The sequence below is a fragment of the Triticum aestivum genome, chromosome 7B, assembly GCF_018294505.1.
Source record: "Triticum aestivum cultivar Chinese Spring chromosome 7B, IWGSC CS RefSeq v2.1, whole genome shotgun sequence".
Lineage (NCBI taxonomy): Eukaryota > Viridiplantae > Streptophyta > Magnoliopsida > Poales > Poaceae > Triticum > Triticum aestivum.
The window spans coordinates 617,444,691-617,450,086 of NC_057813.1; positions in this window are offsets into that span (position 1 = coordinate 617,444,691).

Sequence of the window (5,396 nt, forward strand, 5' to 3'; positions counted from 1 at the left end):
CACAAGTGCTTAGAGACTATATCATGCATTAGAACTACTTTGGACCATATAAATTTGACATGCAAGCTCAAGAACAGGGTCACCTAGGCAGCAAAAAATTGCACCGAATAAAGCACAAAAACAAAAACTAATTGGACCATTGGAGGAGTCACATACCAAAGAACAATCCCCCAAAGCAGTTTTGTGAATGGAGCTTTGAGAAAGGAGATCAAAAATGGTAGGAAAATGAGCTAGAACTCGTGCTTGAGCTGGATAGTGAATTTTTTGGGAGGAAGAAGAATAGCATGGGTGCAGGAATAAGTGGAGGGGGCCACTGTGGGCCCACGAGGCAGGGGCGTGCCCAGGGGTGTAGGGCGCGCCCCTGACCCTCGTGGCTAGGTGCCAGCTCCTCCTACTGTGTTCTCAATGCCAGATATTCTCAAATATTCCAGAAAAAATCATACTAAATTTTCAGGGCATTTGGAGAACTTCTATTTTTGGGGTATTTTTTATTGCATGGATAATTCAGAAAACAGACATAAAATACTAATTTTAGTTTATTTAATCTAAATAACAGAAAGTAAAAAGTGGGTACAGAAGGTTGTGCCTTCTAACTTCATCCATCTCATGCTCATCAAAAGGAACCCACTAACAAGGTTGATCAAGTCTTGTTAACAAACTCATTCTGAATAACATGGAACCGGAGAAATTTCGAATAACACTAGGTTACCTCAACGGGGATATGCACATCCCCAATAATAAGAATATCATATTTCTTCTTGACAGTAGGAAGAGGAAATTCAAAACCTCCAATAATAATCGATGGCATTTTTCCAATAGAGTTGATACTATGAACTTGAGGTTGTTTCCTCAGAAAGTGTACCGTATGCTCATTACCATTAACATGATAAGTGATATTGCCTTTGTTGCAATCAATAACAGCCCCTGCAGTATTCAAAAAGGGATTACCAAGGATAATCGACATACTATCGTCCTCGGGAATATCAAGAATAACAAAGTCCGTTAAGCTAGTGACGTTTCCAACCACAACAGGCACGTCCTCACAAATACCGACAGGTATAGCAGTTGATTTATCATCCATTTGCAAAGATATTTCAGTAGGTGTCAACTTATTCAATTCAAGTCTACGATATAAAGAGAGAGGCATAACACTAACACCGGCTCCAAGATCACATAAGGCAGTTTTAACATAGTTTCTTTTAATGGAGCATGGTATAGTTGGTACTCCTGGATCTCAAAGTTTCTTAGGTATTCCACCCTTAAAAGTATAATTAGCAAGCATGGTGGAAATTTCAGCTTCCGGTATCTTTCTTTTATTTGTAATAATATCTTTCATGTATTTAGCATAAGGACTCACTTTAAGCATATCAGTCAAACACATACGCAAGAAGATAGGTCTAATCATTTCAGCAAAGCGCTCAAAATCCTCATCATCCTTTTTCTTGGATGTTTTAGGAGGAAAATGCATGGGTTTCTGAACCCATGGTTCTCTTTCTTTACTGTGCTTCCTAGCAACAAAGTCTCTCTTATCATAACGTTGATTCTTTGATTGTGGGTTATCAAGATCAACAGCAGGTTCAACCTCTACATCATTGTTATTACTAGGTTGAGCATCAACATGAACATTATCATTAACATTATCACTAGGTTCATGTTCATCATGAGATTGTGTTTCAACATCAAAAATAGAAATATCATTGGGATTCTCAGGTGTGTCTACAACAGGTTCACTAGAAGCATGTAGAGTCCTATCATTTTTCTTTTTCTTCTTTTTAGAAGGACTAGGTGCATCAACATTATTTCTCTGAGAATCCTGCTCAATTCTCGTAGGGTGACCCTCAGGATACAAAGGTTCCTGAGTCATTTTACCCGTTCTAGTCTCTACTCTAATAGCAAAGTCATGTTTATTATTTAATTCATCGAGCAAGTCATTTTGAGCTTTAAGCACTTGTTCTGCTTGAGTGTTAACCATAGAAGCATGTTTACTAACGAGTTTAAGTTCACCCTTTACTCTAGCCATATAATCATTCAAGTGTAAAATCATGTAAGCATTTTGTTTTAATTGTCTACCAACATAAGCATTGAAGTTTTCTTGTCTAGCCATAAAGTTATCAAATTCATCCAAGCATTGGCTAGCAAACTTAGTAGACGGGATTTCAACTTTACCATATCTATATAGAGAATTTACCTTTACTACCCGAGTTGGGTTATCAAGACCATGTGTTTCTTTGATATGTGTTACATTAAGGCCATGTATTTCTTCGACAGGAGGTAAATTCTTAACATCTTCAGCTTTAATACCTTTTTCTTTCATAGATTTCTTTGCCTCTTGCATATCTTCAGGACTGAGAAATAGAACACCCCTTTTCTTCGGAGTTGGTTTAGGAGTTGGCTCAGGAGTTGGCTCAGGGAGTGTCCAATTATTTTCATTAGCCAACATATTATTCAATAGCAATTCAGCTTGATCGACTGTTCTTTCCCTGAAAACACAACCTACACAACTATCCAAGTGGTCCTTGGAAGCATCAGTTAGTCCATTATAAAAGATATCAAGTATTTCATTTTTCTTAAGAGGATGATCAGGCAAAGCAATAAGTAATCGGAGAAGCCTCCCCCTAAGCTTGTGGGAGACTCTCTTCTTCAATTTGCACAAAATTATATATTTCCCTCAAGGCAGCTTGTTTCTTATGAGCGGGGAAATATTTAGCAGAGAAGTAATAGATCATATCCTCGGGACTACACACACAACCAGGATCAAGAGAATTAAACCAAGTTTTAGCATCACCCTTTAATGAGAATGGAAATATCTTAAGGATATAGTAGTAGCAAGATTTCTCATCATTAGTGAACAGGGTGGCTATATCATTTAACTTGGTAAGATGTGCGACAATAGTTTCAGATTCATAGCCATAAAAAGGATCAGATTCAACCAAAGTAATTATCTGAGGATCGACAGAGAAATCATAATCCTTATTAGTAATAAAGATAGGTGAAGTAGCAAAAGCAGGGTCATATTTCATTCTAGCATTCAGAGATTTCTATTTTAGTTTAGCTAATAACTTCTTAAGATCAGATCTATCATTGCAAGCAAGAAAATCTCTAGCAGTTTCTTCATCCATAACATAACCCTAGGGAACAACAGGGAATTCATATTTAGGGGGAGAACCTTCATCATCACTATCATCAATAATATCCGTTTCAAGAATTTCATTCTCTCTAGCCATAGCAAGTTGTTCATCAAGATATTCACCTAATGGCACAGTAGTATCAAGCATAGAAGTAGTTTCATCGTAAGTATCATGCATAGTAGAAGTGGCATCATCAATAACATGCGACATATCAGAATTAATAGCAGAAGCAGGTTTAGGTGTCGCAAGTTTAATCATAACAAAAGAAGAATCAAGTGCAGAGCTAGATGGCAGTTCCTTACCTCCCCTCATAGTTGAGGGATAAATCTTAGTTCTTTCGTCTTTCAAGTTCCTATAGTGATCAGTAGATATAAATCCCAAGTGACTCAAAGAATAGAGCTATGCTCCCCGCCAACGGCGCCAGAAAATAGTCTTGATAACCCACAAATATAGGGGATCGCAATAGTTTTTGAGGGTAGAGTATTCAACCCAAATTTATTGATTCGACACAAGGGGAGCCAAAGAATATTCTCAAGTATTAGCAGTTGAGTTGTCAATTCAACCACACTTGGATAACTTAGTATCTGCAGCAAAGTATTTAGTAGCAAAGTGGTATGGAAGTAACGGTAACAGTAGCAAAAGTAACAGTAGCAGTTTTGTAGTAATTGTAACAGTAGCAGCGGTAAAGTGAATAAGCAAAGAGCAATATGTGAAAAGCTCGTAGGCATTGGATCAGTGATGGATAATTATGTCGGATGCGATTCCTCATGTAATAGTTATAACATAGGGTGACACAGAACTAGTTCCAGTTCATCAATGTAATGTAGGCATGTATTTCGAATATAGTCATACATGCTTATGGAAAAGAACTTGCATGACATCTTTTTTCCTACCCTCCCGTGGCAGCGGGGTCCTAATGGAAGCTAATGGATATTAAGGCCTCCTTTTAATAGAGTACCGGACCAAAGCATTAACACTTAGTGAATACATGAACTCCTCAAACTACGGTCATCACCGAGAAGTATCCCGATTATTGTCACTTCAAGGTTGTCGGATCATAACACATAATAGGTGACTATAGACTTGCAAGATAGGATCAAGAACTCACATATATTCATGAAAACATAATAAGTTCAGATCTGAAATGATGGCACTCGGGCCCTAGTGACAAGCATTAAGCATAGCAAAGTCATAGCAACATCAATCTCAGAACATAGTGGATATTAGGGATCAAACCCTAACAAAACTAACTTGATTACATGGTAAATCTCATCCAACCCATCACCGTCCACCAAGCCTATGATGGAATTACTCACGCACGGAGGTGAGCATCATGAAATTGGTGATGGAGGATGGTTGATGATGACTGATACATCTCCAACGTATCTATAATTTTTTATTGTTCCATGCTATTATATTCCCCATTTTGGATGTTTATGGGATTTACTTTACACTTTAATACCATTTTTGGGACTAACCTACTAACCGGAGGCCCAACCCGAATTGCTATTTTTTTGCCTATTTCAGTGTTTCCAAGAAAAGGAATATCGAACGGAGTCCAAATGGAATGAACCTTCGGGAGCGATCTTTTTGGAACAAACACAATCCAGGAGACTTGGAGTGGACATCAAGAAGCAAACGAGGCGGCCACGAGAGTGCCCGGCGTGCCCTAGGGGGGTGGGCACGCCCCCACCCTCCTGGGCCCCTTGTGGCTCAACCGACCTACTTCTTCCTACTATATATATCCACGTACCTCGAGAACATGCAGGAGCACCACTAAAAACTATTTCCACTGCCGCAACCTTCTGTATCCGCGAGATCCCATCTTGGAGCCTTCCCTGGCGCTCCGCCGGAGGGGTAATCAACCATGGAGGGCCTATACATCATCTCCAAGGCCTCTCCGATGAGTAGTTTACCATAGACCTTCGGGTCCATAGTTATTAGCGAGATGGCTTCTTCTCTCTCTTTGAATCTCAATTACAAAGTTCTCCTCGATCTTTTTGGAGATCTATTTGATGTAACTCTTTTTGCGGTGTGTTTGTCGAGATCCGATGAATTGCGGGTTTATGATCAAGTTTATCTATGAGAAATATTTGAATCTCCTCTAAATTCTTTTATGTGTGATTAAGTTATCTTTGCAAGTCTCTTCGAATTATCAGTTTGGTTTGGCCTACTAGATTGATCTTTCTTGCAATGGGAGAAGTGCTTAGCTTTGGGTTCAATCTTGCGGTGTCCTTTCCCAGTGACAGCATGGGCAGCAAGGCACGT